General features: G+C 35.5%; 1 non-coding gene across 1 annotated transcript; it reads right to left on the bottom strand.

Annotated features, from left to right (window-relative positions):
* Positions 1 to 5,818: 5,818 nt before the first annotated feature.
* On the bottom strand, positions 5,819 to 5,925 carry LOC141662605 (small nucleolar RNA R71). Its single transcript, XR_012550711.1, has one exon. It is a non-coding gene; the product is annotated as a small nucleolar RNA R71 (small nucleolar RNA).
* Positions 5,926 to 17,441: the final 11,516 nt, after the last annotated feature.

Genomic DNA, 17,441 nt, shown 5'->3' with positions numbered 1-17,441 from the left:
AATAACTTTCACTTGAAGAGTTATAAATGAAAGATTCTGATCCACTATCTTTATCAGTTTCACTAACATAAAACTCTTCGTATTCATACCAGTTATAATTATCTTCTTTTATTTGTTCCAGATTCATTATAAACTGTGATGTATTTATATATTTTACCCCTTTTTCTTTTAATTTAGGGCATTTATTTGCATAATGACCCTTTTCATTACAATTCCAACATTTGCATTCACTTAATTTTTCTTTTCCTTTATTGAATGGTTTTCTTCTAAATTTTCTTTTATTCCTAAATATTTTCCTTGTGCCAGAATTGTTTCTGAATTTTCTGAACTTTCTTCTTTTGTATTTGTTATAATATGGATTGTTGTTCCGATTGTAGTTTTGTCTTTTATCAAATCTTTTTATGTATTTTTTCTTATATCTCTTACTTGGGTTTTTTCTCCTTTCATCATCACATCCAAATACTAATCTTCTTTCAGTAAAACCGCATATTTCTCTTAATCCTAGTTTTTTATCCTTTTTAACTGTTTGTTGAACTCGGTATTCTTCGCATTTTCTCATAAGATATCCTCTTAATACTCTTATTCTTTCTCCTAAAGTATTTTCTCTTGGTTCTAAATTATTATATTCTTTTGTTATTTCATTATTATATGGCTTTGGAAGATGATCATAATATAATTGTTGATAGATTAGGCTTTCTTCGGGTTGAAACCTAGCTTCATAAAAGAATTTAGTAAAGCTTATAGTATATTCAGGTAGTTTATTTATTTTACAACATTTCATATTATTTAAATTCATTATTATTTCTATTTTTCTTTCTACCAATACTTGATCTCTAGCTACTATCCATGGTTCTCCTAAAAATTCTCTTTTCAGTATCATATCAAAGATTTGTAGCATAGATTTCCAATCTCCTACATTACGCATTACTTCTGTTTTTAATTGGTATGCTATAGATTCTATCCAAAATACTTTTCCTATTAATGTTTTGGATATTAAATCATAAGTATAATCTAAATTATCAGTATGTGTGGAACTCATTAGTGCTATATAAGTTCCTAGATTCCAATCTGTAATCCTTCTACTAATTTCTTGTTCTTCGTAGACATTATCTAAATCTAAGAAATATCCATTAAGGTTAACACCTTGTGACATAGATCCTACAAATTCTTTAAATTCTGCATGATGTCCGATTGGTATATATTTAGGTATTTTATTACTACTTCTTGTTATTACTTCTAAATTAACATCCGTTAATTCTTCTTCTGGATAGTCATCAACGTTTTCATTTACAGTTTCCATCTCAGTATCTATAGATTCGTTATATTCATCTTGATTGTCACTTTGTGGTTCTTCTTTTATGATAGCATTCACATTTTTTATTTTTCTTAAGGCTTGCATTATTTGATTGTTCTCCTTTTCTATTTCTGATTTATCTTCATTCTCAAATTCTTCTATAAAATTTATTAATTTTTCATTAGAACTGACACTATTACTTGAAGTATCTGAGTTACTTGTACTTTCAGTAATTTTTTCTTTTCCTTTAATTTTTTTTATTTCTTCTCTTAACATTTCTAAATTTCTTTTGGTTTCTTCTATTTCCTGATGTAACTCCTTTTTCGTTTGTTTTAGTTCTCTTTTAGTTTCTTTCAAATCTTTTTTAATAATTTCATATTTGTTCTTATATTTTTTATACTTGTCAAACCATTCTTCATTAGTGTTTAATTTGAGTTTGCTATTTTCTGCTTTTAATCTTTTTAATTCTTGTTCCTGTTTTTCAAACTTTAATTGTATGTATTCTATTTTTTCCTGTTCTATGACTAAATTTTTTTATTCCTTTTTCATTGGTTCATATTTATATCTTTCTTTTTCTAGTAGTTCTTTCCCATCATTTTTAAGAAATGTTATTACACTATGCTCTTGTTTGTCCATTAGAATTTTCCTTTTTTTATGTAACGAAGATAATCCATCTAATGTTTTATCTACAGATTCTCGTATAACGGGTTTCATTTTACTAATATCTATCATAACAGGTTCTTTAGTTCTCCTCCAAGCATTTATAGCCACAATTTCTGGTGTTTCTGTGATATCTTCTTTTAGCATTTGTTTATTTTTTGGTTTTTCGTCTTCTAGACTAGTTAATTTTTCTAATATTATTTTAAATGTTGGTATTTCAGAAGCATTCCATAGATTAGTTCATTCTTCTCTTATTATTTGTCTTGTTTGAGTTTGATCCTTTTTAATCTCATTCATTACCAATGTCATGTTTTGAATTTTTTCTTTTATTATGATTTCTTCCCATAAAGCTTCTATTTTTTCATTAGCCAGTTTTATTATCTCATTACTTCCATCCATTTCTCTTTTCATTAGTTAGATTTATTCATTTTTTCCATCCATTTCCCATATTTATCCATATTTTTTCAGATTCTGAACTTTCTTTTTCTAATTCTTTTATGTCTTTTTCTAATTTTATTTCTTTTTCACTATATTCTAAATATTTTATTTGTGAATATACACCTTCTTTTAAAGCGTGTTTTATTTTTTGTAATTTATGTTTTTTGTTTTCTATTTTTTCATGTGTATTCATATTTTATTAATAAATCGAATTTTTCCTTGGTCATTTATTTCCATGCCTTTATTATTAATATTATAATTTATCATTGTTAAAAAGTCACTTCCTAATAATAATTCGTTAGAACTATCATATTCTATAACTCCTATGTTTATATTATACTCTAAATCTTGTAGTTTAAATCTTAAATTTACACTTTTAGTAATTATAATTTCTCTCTCATTTTCAGGATAATTATAAGTTTGTGGTTCTATTATGGAGCAGTTATTTTCATCAATTTTACTTATGTGTATAAAACTTATAACAGCGCCTGTATTTATTTCAGCTATACAATCTTTTGCTACAATTCCTTCGAATATTATTACTTTAATTTTTAATCTATCAGTTTTCACATCTCTTAAATTTATAGTTTTAAGTAAACTATATTGTCTTGACATAATTGGTTGTTCTCTAAAACTTAAATGTCTAAATTCTTTTCTAAAACTTAATCTAGATCCTTCTAATATTGGTTTAATTCTTTGTGTTGGAATTATTTGTCTATTACTAAAGTCTATAGTAAATTCTTCTGGGATTGTTATTTGAGATTCTTCTTTATGTTCAATTTTTTCTAATATATCATTGTATAATTTTGGTACTATTATTCCTAATTTCGTTTGTTTCTTTACATGATGGTTTACAGTCATAGCATAAACTATTTTAGTTTCTATACTAATTACTTTACTTCCCTTTTGCATTTTTATTCCATCTAATTTATAATATAATGTTAAAGATCTTTCTTTATTTTCATCTCTTAATGATATGCTAAAATCAGGTTGTATTATAAATTTTAATTTCTGATATATCAAGTTTCCCTTTACTACTGCTAGTAATGAATCTTGTATATTTCCTAATATTTTATCGTCTAGTACATATATCTGTATAGGAGTATCGATATTTTTCTGAAAATATGCTTTTATTGTAAATTCTATTGCTCCAAAATAAATATTTTTAAGTTTATTTGCTTCCTTTTGTTTTAATTTGGATAGTTCTCTTTTTATCAAACCATCTATTATTAAATTTATTTTTGCTTTTCCATTTATCGTATCTATATCTATTATATTTCCATGTTTCTGAGCTATATATCTGATAAGTGGCATTTTATACCACTTAGAACGTCTTAAAATGGCTTAAATTGGTGTCTTGAAATCAAGTATTTTGTGTATTTGATGCGTTTTTCTAGTGTTTATGCATTTCAGGGTATTAGTTGCATTTCGGGGGAGGAATCATCAAGAATAAGCCTTGGCATGTGTTCACCATTGCGAGAGGAAAGGAATGGGCAGATTACGGCGAAGGGAGCAAGCTTGGAATTTTTCCAGTAGGGTCCTGCGCGCCCGCGCAGCAATGCTGAGCGGCCGCGCAGCAGCCTGCGCGCCCGCGCAGATATAATGAGCGGTCGCGCAAGGTCGGGGAAAAAGCTGAATTATTTTAGACTTCTACTTCTGTGTGGCTTCCAACTTCTATGTAATCTAAGTTTTATGGGACTATTATATAGGTAGATTTGAGACGTTTTCACAGAGAGTATTAAGGAGATTATGTTTTAGATTGTGTTTTACGCAAGAAGCGAAGGAGATAAGGAAGAAGACCGATTTAGCACACCGCAACGAAGAGGAAGCATATATTCTTGTGATTATTGTTTCGTTGTAACGTTGGATGCTAGTTTTCTTGCTTTGACTTATTTACTCTTGTGACGTACTCTGTTTTAATATAATTAGTTAAGTTATTATTTTCTTGTGTTTGTTTGTCATGATTTCATATGAACCCATGATGGCGATAAGTTCTATTATGGGCTAATCGTGATCATGGGGTTACAACGGATTTATTATGGAATTCTTTAGTTAATTGTTTAATACTTTAGTGTGTGATGATTGCATGATATCTAGTATTGGTTGTGCGTATTCGTCTTATGTGCGTCGCGAACATATAAGATAGGGTGTTAATCTCTTGTGAAGCGACGGTGGATCTTGAGATTTAGAACTTGCCATGCTAGCATAGGTTCATGTACGTTGTGCATGATTAGTGGGTAACTCTAACAGTTTTATTTGCCCTATGTAATCAAAAGGGATAACTTGTGCTTAAATCGTTGTGTTGTCAATTTCTGTAGACATATAGGAACTCAATATAATTGATGACTATTCAACTTCTATCTTAATTGTGGATGCTTGGTAGAATGGTATTAGTACAATGAAAGTTGGCTTTTATCAGTTTCGTGTTATTCGATTAATGTCATCACTGTCACATGCTAAAGGTAATAACAATGGCTATAGAAGGAAGTAATAATGAAGTTGTGATCTCATGAGTGTTTTATTATTGATAAATTGAAGTGTTAGTTAAGTGGTTAATTGAGTAGTTAATTATAGTTAATATTTAATCAACAATTTTAAGTGTTATTATCTTAACATTGAGAAGTAATCATACATTGGTGAGTGAGTTTAATTAGACAATAATTTAGTCTGAGTCTCTGAGGGAACGAACTAGAAAGTATTCTATATTACTTGCGAACGCGTAAACTTGCGTGATTATTAGTGCGTGTTTTCACCCTAACAAGTTTTTGGCGCCGCTGCCGGGGACTCGGCGTATTTGTTTAGTTTATGTACTTACCATCATTGGTCATTAGGACTCAGTGATTAGAACGTAGTAGTTACTTACTCTTTTCGGTTGTGTTTCAGGTACTTTAGCAAGCGTTTATGCAAACTCGTTCTCGTGCTCGCAAGAGGACTTTTGATACAGCTGAGGAGACAGACGAAGTTCTTGATATTCCGGAGAAGTTAGATTTTGAGGATTCGGATTCAGGAACTGAGCAGAAAGAACCAGTAAACATGGGAGATCGTATTGTTCAAGCTGATCCAGCTCTTATGGATTTTTCTCGGCCTAAAATTGATGACATTCAGTCAAGCATCCTTCATCCGGCTATTCAAGCTAACACCTTTGAAATCAAGCCGGGCACTATTCAGATGGTGCGGAATTTTGTTTCTTTTGGAGGAGCGGCAACTGAAGACCCCAACATGCACATAAGGAATTTTGTCGAGATCTGCAGCACTTTTAAGTATAATGGCGTGACTGATGAGGCTATCAAGTTGAGGCTTTTCCCATTCTCACTGAGGGATAAGGCTAAAGACTGGTTACATTCTGAACCAGCTGGGTCCATCACTACGTGGCAAGATCTTGCGCAAAAGTTTCTGGTGAAGTTTTATCCAATGACAAAGACTGCTGCTATGAGGAGTGCTCTTACTCAGTTTGCGCAGCAACCTACAGAATCTATGTGCGAGGCTTGGGAACGCTACAAGGAAATGTTGAGAAAATGTCCACATCATGGAATGCCGGATTGGATGGTGATCACTGGTTTTTATAATGGTTTGGGGGCCCAATCTCGGCCCATGCTCGATGCAGCAGCTGGAGGAGCCTTATGGGCTAAAAGCTATACTGAGGCGTATAATCTTATAGAGACGATGGCTGCAAATGAGCATCAAAACCCAACTCAGAGGATGACGTCAGGCAAGGTCACAGGTATTCTGGAAGTTGATGCAGCCACCGCTATTGCAGCCCAGCTCCAAGCGCTATCAATGAAGGTTGATTCTCTGGCTACGTATGGAGTTAATCAAATAGCTATGGTTTGTGAGCTTTGTGCAGGTTCTCATGCTACGGATTAGTGTTCTCTTGTCAACGAATCTGTTCAGTATGTGAATAATTATCAGCGACAACAGCAGCCTGTGCCAGCGACCTATCATCCTAATAACAAAAATTATCCAAATTTCAGCTGGGGGAATAATCAGAATGCTATTCAGCCACCATATCAGCAAGGAGTGAGTAAACAGTTTAACCCACCTGGATTCCAGCAACCACAGCAGTATGCTACAAGGCAATCATATCCTCAACAGGGAAGTGCAGCTGCACCTACTAGTGCTGATTTTGAGGAACTTAAGCTGTTGTGCAAGAGTCAGGCGGTTTCTATCAAGACCTTGGAAAATCAAATCGGTCAATTAGCCAATGCAGTGCTCAATCGTCAACCTGGCACTCTTCCCAGTGACACGGAAGTACCAGGCAGGAAGGAAGCTAAAGAGCAAGTCAAGGCTATTACCTTAAGGTCTGGAAAAGTAGCTGAGGCTGAAAAGGAAAAAGAAGTAGAAGCTGAAATTAGAGAAGAAGAATCTAAGCAAAAGGAGAAAGCGGCGGAACCAAGGAAGACTACTGTTGAACACACTCTACCTGAGGCTAATACAGGGGAGAAACAGCTCTATCCTCCACCACCTTTTCCTAAGAGATTGCAGCAACAAAAGCTGGATAGACAGTTCGGGAAGTTTCTGGAGGTGTTCAAGAAACTTCACATCAATATACCTTTCGCTGAGGCTCTGGAACAAATGCCTAGTTATGCGAAGTTTATGAAGACTATTCTTTCAAGGAAGGTGAAACTGGATGACCTTGAAACCGTTGCTCTCACGGAAGAATGCAGCGCTGTTCTGCAACAAAAGTTACCACCAAAACTGAAAGATCCAGGAAGCTTCACCATTCCTTGCACCATTGGCAATCTAACTTTTGACAAGTGCCTTTGTGATTTGGGAGCAAGCATTAATCTGATGCCGTTGTCGATCTTTAAAAAGCTGGATCTGCCTGATCCAAAACCCACATACATGTCGCTACAATTGGCGGACCGTTCCATTACTTACCCAAGAGGCATAGTTGAGGATGTGCTCGTCAAGGTGGATAAGCTCTTCTTTCCAGCAGATTTTGTTATTCTGGATTTTGAGGAAGATAAGAAGATTCCCATAATCTTGGGGAGGCCTTTCTTGGCTACTGGCCGTACCTTGATAGATGTGCAAAAAGGGGAACTTACTATGCGGGTCCAAGATCAGGATGTGACCTTCAACGTATTCAAGGCAATGAAATTCCCTACAGAAGATGAGGAGTGCTTAAAAGTGGATGTGATTGATTCCGCGGTTACTTCAGAACTCGAGCACATGCTAATGTCTGATGCATTGGAAAAGGCCTTATTGGGGGATTTTGACAGCGATGATGAAGATAGCAACGAGCAATTACAATATCTGAACACTTCTCCATGGAAGCGAAAGCTGGACATACCATTTGAATCTCTTGGTACTTCTGACCTTAAGAATGCTGAAGGGAAGCTCAAACCATCAATAGAGGAAGCACCTACCTTGGAGCTCAAACCATTACCTGAGCACTTGAGGTATGCCTTTTTAGGTGATTCATCTACGTTACCTGTTATTATTTCATCTGACCTTTCAGGTAGTGAGGAAGACAAGCTCTTAAGGATTTTGAGAGAATTCAAATCGGCTATAGGATGGACCATAGCAGACATCAAGGGGATAAGTCCTTCATATTGTATGCATAAAATTCTGATAGAGGAAGGTAGTAAGCCAACTGTGGAACAGCAACGAAGACTGAATCCCATCATGAAGGAGGTGGTGAAGAAAGAAATTCTGAAATGGCTAGATGCAGACATCATTTATCCTATTTCTGACAGCTCGTGGGTGAGTCCCGTACAATGTGTACCTAAGAAGGGAGGTATCACTGTGGTCGCAAATGAAAAGAATGAGCTCATCCCTACTCGAACAGTTACAGGATGGAGAGTATGCATGGATTATAGAGAATTGAATAAAGCCACAAGGAAGGATCACTTCCCCCTTCCATTTATTGATCAAATGCTTGACAGATTAGCGGGTCATGAGTATTTTTGTCTTCTGGATGGTTATTCCGGGTATAATCAGATTTGTATTGCACCAGAGGATCAGGAAAAGACTACCTTCACTTGTCCATTTGGCACATTTGCTTTTCGTAGAGTTTCGTTTGGGTTATGTGGCGCCCCGGCCACCTTTCAGAGATGTATGATGGCTATATTCTCTGACATGATTGGAAATAACGTCGAAGTGTTCATGGATGACTTCTCCGTCTTTGGACACTCATATGATGAATGTTTGAATAATCTGCGCGCCGTACTCAAAAGATGCGTGGAAACTAATTTGGTGCTTAATTGGGAGAAATGTCATTTTATGGTGCGTGAAGGCATTATCCTTGGGCATAAGGTCTCTAGCAAGGGTCTGGAGGTGGACAAGGCCAAGGTGGGAGTCATTGAAAATCTTCCCCCACCCAATTCTGTGAAAGGAATCCGTAGTTTTCTTGGTCATGCGGGTTTTTATCGGCGATTCATCAAGGACTTTTCAAAGATATCTAAGCCGTTGTGCAATTTGCTTGAGAAAGATGTGCTTTTCAAATTTGATGATGAATGTTTGGCAGCATTCGAGACTCTCAAGAAGAGTTTGATCACTGCACCAGTTATTACAGCACCAGATTGGACAGAACCGTTTGAGATGATGTGTGATGTGAGTGATTATGCAGTAGGTGCAGTTCTGGGACAGCGCAAGAAAAATCTCTTCCATGTGGTCTACTATGCGAGTAAGACTTTAAATGGTGCCCAATTGAACTACACCACTACTGAGAAGGAGCTTTTGGCTATAGTCTTTGGCTTTGAGAAATTTCGATCTTATCTGCTTGGTACGAAAGTAACAGTATTCACTGATCATGTAGCTATTCGCTATCTGGTTTCTAAGAAGGATTCAAAGCCGAGACTCATTCGTTGGGTGCTTTTACTTCAGGAATTTGAGTTAGAGATCAAAGATAGAAAAGGTTCTGAGAATCAAGTAGCTGACCATCTCTCTAGGTTGGAGAATCCTGATTCTACTTCACAAGATAGGACGTTAATCAATGAAGCTTTTCCGGATGAGCAGTTGTTTGCAATTCAAGAGGAAGAACCATGGTTTGCAGATATTGTAAACTATCTTGTCAGCAATATAATGCCTCTTAATTTGACATCCGCTCAAAAGAAGAAGTTTCTGCATGAGGTGAAGTGGTATATGTGGGATGAACCATATTTGTTTAGACAGGGAGCTGACCAGATCATCAGGAGATGTATCCCGTTCTGTGAGACGGAGGGGATATTACGAGACTGCCATTCCACGATTTATGGTGGACACTATGGAGGTGAGAAGACGGCAGCTCATATTTTGCAAGCAGGTTTTTTCTGGCCTACTTTGTTCAAGGATGCTCATCAGTTTGTTTTAAGGTGTGATCGTTGCCAAAGAGTGGGAAATTTGTCAAGGAAGGATGAGATGCCATTAAATGTGATGCTTGAAGTCGAGGTCTTTGATGTGTGGGGAATCGATTTCATGGGGCCTTTTATCGCGTCTTGCAATAATCAGTACATCTTGCTGGCAGTCGATTATGTCTCAAAATGGGTCGAAGTTAAAGCTTTACCGACAAATGATGCAAAGGTAGTGCTAAATTTTCTTCATAAGCAAATTTTCACAAGGTTTGGAACACCTCGGGTAATCATAAGTGATGAAGGATCGCATTTTTGCAACCGTAAGTTCACTTCTATGATGCAGCGTTATAATGTGAATCATCGAGTAGCTACTGCCTATCATCCGCAAATAAATGGTCAAGCGGAAGTGTCTAACAGAGAGATAAAGCGCATTCTAGAGAAGGTTGTTTGTCCGTCAAGGAAGGATTGGTCTTTAAAGCTCGATGAAGCTGTGTGGGCTTACAGAACAGCGTACAAAACTCCACTAGGGATGTCACCGTTTCAGTTGGTGTACGGTAAGGGATGTCATCTACCAGCGGAGCTTGAGCATAAGGCCTACTGGGAATTGAAGAAATTGAACCTGGATTTAGATGCAGCTGGTAAGAAAAGAATGCTTCAGCTTAATGAACTCGATAAATTTCGACTTCAAGCGTACGAGAATAACAAAATGTATAAGGAAGAGGTGAAGAGGTGGCACGATAGGAAGCTACAACCTAAGTTATTTGTGCCAGGGCAACAAGTTCTTTTATTCAACTCTCGGCTCCGACTTTTTCCTGGGAAGTTGAAATCAAGGTGGTCTGGACCTTTTATTGTCAAAACTATGTTTCCACATGGAGCGGTGGAAATTTTTGAGAATGATTCGGACCAAGCATTCAAGGTTAACGGTCAGCGGTTGAAGCACTACTATGGGGACATGGCAAACCGAGAGGTGGTTAGTGCCATTTTGTTGACTACTTGAGAAAGGTACGGAACGTCAAGCTAATGACGAAAAAGAAGCGCTGCGTGGGAGGCAACCCATGAATTGTTGTTACAGGAACCCTTAGAAGTTAATAACCTATCCAAAAATACAAAAAAATCAGAAAACAGGGGCTGAAAAAAAAAATCCAGAGACCCTCTGCGCGCCCGCGCAGCTATGCTGGCGGCCGCGCAGCTTGCTGCGCGCCCGCGCAGAAATGCTGAGCGGCCGCGCAGGGGTCGAGTTCCAGAAAATTTTTTTTTACAGTTCAGAAAAAAAAAAAACAAACAAACAAAAACACAAAAACAGTTTTAGCCCATAAACCCACGAATTGTTCCCACTACCCCATCATTTTAGCCCTTAATTCCCAAACCCTAATCTAATCCACACCCTATATATACATACACCTATCCTACATATCTCCCACAAAACTTCCTACACTTAAACCCTCTCACAAACATCAAAAATTAGTTCTTACACACTTCTATTCACGAATCAATGGCACCCAAGAGAGCACGCACTATTGACAGCAGCAGCACAGTTCCTACTGCTGATTCATCGAGGGGCACTGCTGCAAGGCCTCGGTTAACTGACAGAGCTGCGGAGGAGGAGTACACTAGGCTGTTGGGGAAGCCGATTCTGAAGGAGAGGGGGGTTTTACCATTAGGGAGGGATGGTGAGTTATTGCCCATGATTGCAGAGAAGGGGTGGATAGCTTTTTGTGAGTCACCCGAAGCAGTACCGATGAGCGTTGTTCGCGAGTTCTACGCGAACGCGAAGGCTGAAAAGAATGGGTTTTCTGTAGTCCGTGGGCTGACGGTTGATTATCATCCTGCGGCGATTCGCCGTGTGATTGGACAGCGAGAGAGGAAGCCCGAGGAGGAGAACTGGAATGAAAAGACTATTGAGGATTTTGACTTGGATTTGATTTGTGCGACTCTCTGTCGACCGGGCACAGTTTGGAACCGCAGTCCAGCCAATAATGAGTATCGTCACTTTCCGGCGATCGCCATGAACAGGTATGCCCGTGCATGGAATGCATTTATATGTGCTAATATTTTGCCTTCTTCACATGCACACGAGGTCACAGTTGAGAGAGCACAGCTGTTGTGGGGAATTCTGAATGAGGAATACTATGTGGACCTTGGTGAGTTTATCTACCAAGGAATTCTGAAGTTTTTGAGGGGAGCAAAGCATATGAACATCCCTTATGCATCCACGGTTACGAAGCTATGCCGAGCAGTGGGAGTGAACTGGCCGGCTCATGAGCAGTTGCAGTTGCCAGCAGCTCCGATAGATTCTGGCACTCTGAATGGGATGCAGGAGTGGACCGGTGGTGAGCCTGAGGAGCATGGGCTGGGTTATCGTCTTCCAGGAGGGCGTCCAGCACGAGGTGCTACTATGGCTAGGCCAGGGCGTGGTGAGGCTGGTTCGTCAAGAGCTCAGGAGGGTGCTGGGATGGGTGATGCCCAATATAGGAGGCTTTCACGGCGGATGGATGCCATGTATGAGACGCAGAGCAGGTTTGCTCAGGAGCTCACCCTTGCGTTAGGGACTGCTTTTCGAGGCCTAGGAGCTGATATCCAGTGGCCAGTCTTTGGTGAGGACTCTGCATACCCACCGCCTGATACTCCACCCACTGAGGGTGATGATGATGATGACTCCGAGTAGGTATACCCTGTGTTCCTTTCTACTACTTTCACTGAGGACAGTGAAGATTTTTAGTTTGGGGGTGGTAGTTAAGGAATATTGTGTGTGTGTCATTTAGTTGCATATTCATGATAGTTTAGTTCATATAGTTGCATAATTTATGTCATATAGTTTTTTTTTATGAATGTCATGTAGCTCATGCATTTACTATGATCCCTTTTACAATGATTTATCGACTGAATTGTGATATTGATGCGAGTGTAGTGATAGCATTAAAGTGATATTAAGTTGTGTAGGTTGATATGCATGCTAGAAACAATTGTAAGTCCACTAAGTCTTAAAGAATGCGTAAGGGCTAGATTGTTGTTATGATTTGGTTATTTTCAAGGTCAATCTATTTATTATGCTTAGAATTCGATTATAGGTTCTTAGTGATAAAAACATGAAAAGAAAAATTTTTGGAGAAAAAAATATGGAAGTTGTTGCTAGTTGTGGCTAGGCGTAAAATGGCTAGTAGCCGGCTCGCTTATGTTGCGAGTAGTCTAGGGTTGAGTAAGATGGAGCGAAACGCACTTGCTCAGAAGTTATAAAAAAAATATATATATATATATATAATATATTTTTTGCATAATTGATCAAGAGTGGGCTCTTTGGTATTCGAGTTATTAAGTTCTTAGGGGACTTTGTGCCTAGTGACCTAAGGCTTTTAGAGTCTGGGATCCGCTAACCTAACGCTCGTTACATGGATACCATTGTATAAGTCTTTTGTGGACCTCACTCATTGCACGGTCAAATAAGCATTTGAGTTGTAAATAAAAAGCACGATTCCATAGTAAGCTCCAGAGTTCTTGTAGTGTTGTATATCACTTTGTGCCTAGAATTTTTATTCTTTGTATAATCGTAGGATTGCCTTGAGGATAGTCTAGTCATAGTAATTGGTCTAGTTCCGAAGCATATCTGTTAAGCATTTGCACACACCACGTTTCTGGCTGTATGTCCGGTTGCATGAGTTTATTGATCTTTAGTTGTCTAACTGCATTCGTTGAGATGTGACAATTTGGTTGGTTAATTGTAGTAAGGGGGATCGTTGCATTTTCATATAGATTGCATTCATGCATATTTTTATTTGTTTTTGAGTCTGTGACGCTTGAGGACAAGCATCGATTTAAGTTTGGGGGTGTGATAAGTGGCATTTTATACCACTTAGAACGTCTTAAAATGGCTTAAATTGGTGTCTTGAAATCAAGTATTTTGTGTATTTGATGCGTTTTTCTAGTGTTTATGCATTTCAGGGTATTAGTTGCATTTCGGGGGAGGAATCATTAAGAATAAGCCTTGGCATGTGTTCACCATTGCGAGAGGAAAGGAATGGGCAGATTACGGCGAAGAAACGGAGCAAGCTTGGAATTTTTCCAGTAGGGTCCTGCGCGCCCGCGCAGCAATGCTGAGCGGCCGCGCAGCAGCCTGCGCGCCCGCGCAGATATGCTGAGCGGCCGCGCAAGATCGGGGAAAAAGCTAAATTATTTTAGACTTATACTTCTGTGTGGCTTCCAACTTCTATGTAATCTAAGTTTTATGGGACTATTATATAGGTAGATTTGAGACGTTTTCACAGAGAGTATTAAGGAGATTATGTTTTAGATTGTGTTTTACGCAAGAAGCGAAGGAGATAAGGAAGAAGACCGATTTAGCACACCGCAACGAAGAAGAAGCATATATTCTTGTGATTCTTGTTTCGTTGTAACGTTGGATGCTAGTTTTCTTGCTTTGACTTATTTACTCTTGTGACGTACTCTGTTTTAATATAATTAGTTTAGTTATTATTTTCTTGTGTTTGTTTGTCATGATTTCATATGAACCCATGATGGCGATAAGTTCTATTATGGGCTAATCGTGATCATGGGGTTACAACGGATTTATTATGGAATTCTTTAGTTAATTGTTTAATACTTTAGTGTGTGATGATTGCATGATATCTAGTATTGGTTGTGCGTATTCATCTTATGTGCGTCGCGAACATATAAGATAGGGTGTTAATCTCTTGTGAAGCGACGGTGGATCTTGAGATTTAGAACTTGCCATGCTAGCATAGGTTCATGTACGTTGTGCATGATTAGTGGGTAACTCTAACAGTTTTATTTGCCCTATGTAATCAAAAGGGATAACTTGTGCTTAAATCGTTGTGTTGTCAATTTCTGTAGACATATAGGAACTCAACATAATTGATGACTATTCAACTTCTATCTTAATTGTGGATGCTTGGTAGAATGGTATTAGTACAATGAAAGTTGGCTTTTATCAGTTTCGTGTTATTCGATTAATGTCATCACTGTCACATGCTAAAGGTAATAACAATGGCTATAGAAGGAAGTAATAATGAAGTTGTGATCTCATGAGTGTTTTATTATTGATAAATTGAAGTGTTAGTTAAGTGGTTAATTGAGTAGTTAATTATAGTTAATATTTAATCAACAATTTTAAGTGTTATTATCTTAACATTGAGAAGTAATCATACATTGGTGAGTGAGTTTAATTAGACAATAATTTAGTCTGAGTCTCTGAGGGAACGAACTAGAAAGTATTCTATATTACTTGCGAACGCGTATACTTGCGTGATTATTAGTGCGTGTTTTCGCCCTAACAATATCTAACTTCTTTATTTCTTTCAAAATATGATGTTTTGAATATCTTTTTTATTGTTAGTTCTTCTGTTTCACTTTGGATTTTATTATATATATCCGGTTTAAAACTTAAAGTTTGTGATGTTCCTTCTTCGTATTCATCCATTTGATAATATACATCTTGTTTTTATTGTTACTTGATAAAATTATTGAAAAAATTACTGGATAAAATTACTTGGAAAAATCAAGTGAAAAACAAGATGTATATTATCAAATGGATGAATACGAAGAAGGAACATCATAAACTTTAAGTTTTAAACCGGATATATATAATAAAATCCAAAGTGAAACAGAAGAACTAACAATAAAAAAGATATTCAAAACATCATATTTTGAAAGAAATAAAGAAGTTAGATATATAGCTCAGAAACATGAAAATATAATAGATATAGATACGATAAATGGAAAAGTAAAAATAAATTTAATAACAGATGGTTTGATAAAAAGAGAACTATCCAAATTTAAACAAAAGGAAGCAAATAAACTAAAAAATATTTATTTTGGAGCAATAGAATTTACAATAAAAGCATATTTTCAGAAAAATATCGATACTCCTATACAGATATATGTACTAGACGATAGAATATTAGGAAATATACAAGATTCATTAATAGCAGTAGTAAAGGGAAACTTGATATATCATAAATTAAAATTTTTAATACAACCTGATTTTAGCATATCATTAAGAGATGAAAATAAAAAAAAAAAGATCTTTAACATTATATTATAAATTAGATGGAATAAAAATGCAAAAGGGAAGTAAAGTAATTAGTATAGAAACTAAAATAGTTTATGCTATGACTGGAAGCCATCATGTAAAGAAACAAACAGAATTAGGAATAATAGTACGAAAATTATACAATGATATATTAGAAAAAATTGAACATAAAGAAGAATCTCAAATAACAATCTCTGAAGAATTTACAATAGACTTTAGTAATAGACAAATAATTCCAACACAAAGAATTAAACCAATATTAGAAATATCTAGATTAAGTTTTAGAAAAGAATTTAGACATTTAAGTTTTAGAGAACAACCAATTATGTCAAGACAATATAGTTTACCTAAAACTATAAATTTAATAGATGTGAAAACTGATAGATTAAAAATTAAAGTAATAATATTCGAAGGAATTGTAGCAAAAGATTGTATAGCTGAAATAAATACAGGCGTTGTTATAAGTTTTATACAAATAAGTAAAATTGATGAAAATAACTGCTCCATAATAGAACCACAAACTTATAATTATCCTGAAAATGAGAGAGAAATTATAATTACTAAAAGTGTAAATTTAAGATTTAAACTACAAGATTTAGAGTATAATATAAATATAGGAGTTATAGAATATGATAGTTCTAACGAATTATTATTAGGAAGTGACTTTTTAACAATGATAAATTATAAAATTAATAATAAAGGCATTGAAATAAATGACCAAGGAAAAATTCGATTTATTAATAAAATATGAATACACATGCAAAAATAGAAAACAAAAAACATAAATTACAAAAAATAAAAGACGCTCTAAAAGAAGGTGTATATTCACAAATAAAATATTTAGAATATAGTGAAAAAGAAATAAAATTAGAAAAAGACATAAAAGAATTAGAAAAAGAAAGTTCAGAAACTGAAAAAATATGGATAAATATGGGAAATGGATGGAAAAAATGAATAAATCTAACTAATGAAAAGAGAAATGGATGGAAGGAATGAGCTAATAAAACTGGCTAATGAAAAAATAGAAGTTTTATGGGAAGAAATCATAATAAAAGAAAAAATTCAAAACATGACATTGGTAATGAATGAGATTAAAAAGGATCAAACTCAAACAAGACAAATAATAAGAGAAGAATTAACTAATCTATGGAATGCATCTGAAATACCAACATTTAAAATAATATTAGAAAAATTAACTAGTCTAGAAGACGAAAAACCAAAAAATAAACAAATGCTAAAAGAAGATATCACAGAAACACCAGAAATTGTGGCTATAAATGCTTGGAGGAGAACTAAAGAACCTGTTATGATAGATATTAGTAAAATGAAACCCGTTATACCAGAATATGTAGATAAAACATTAGATGGATTATCTTCGTTACATAAAAAAGGAAAATTCTAATGGACAAACAAGAGCATAATGTAATAACATTTCTTAAAAATCATGGGAAAGAACTACTAGAAAAAGAAAGATATAAATATGAACCAATGAAAAAGGAATCAAAAAATTTAGATATAGAACAGGAAAAAATAGAATACATACAATTAAAGTTTGAAAAACAGGAATAAGAATTAAAAAGATTAAAAGCAGAAAATAGCAAACTCAAATTAAACACTAATGAAGAATGGTTTGACAAGTATAAAAAATATAAGAACAAATATGAAATTATTAAAAAAGATTTGAAAGAAACTAAAAGAGAACTAAAACAAACGAAAAAGGAGTTACATCAGGAAA

This window comes from Apium graveolens, chromosome 5 (genome assembly GCF_009905375.1).
Source record: "Apium graveolens cultivar Ventura chromosome 5, ASM990537v1, whole genome shotgun sequence".
Taxonomy (NCBI): Eukaryota; Viridiplantae; Streptophyta; class Magnoliopsida; order Apiales; family Apiaceae; genus Apium; species Apium graveolens.
The sequence above is the reverse complement of the archived record's forward strand: the minus strand, read 5'-3'. Positions and strand labels throughout refer to the sequence as shown.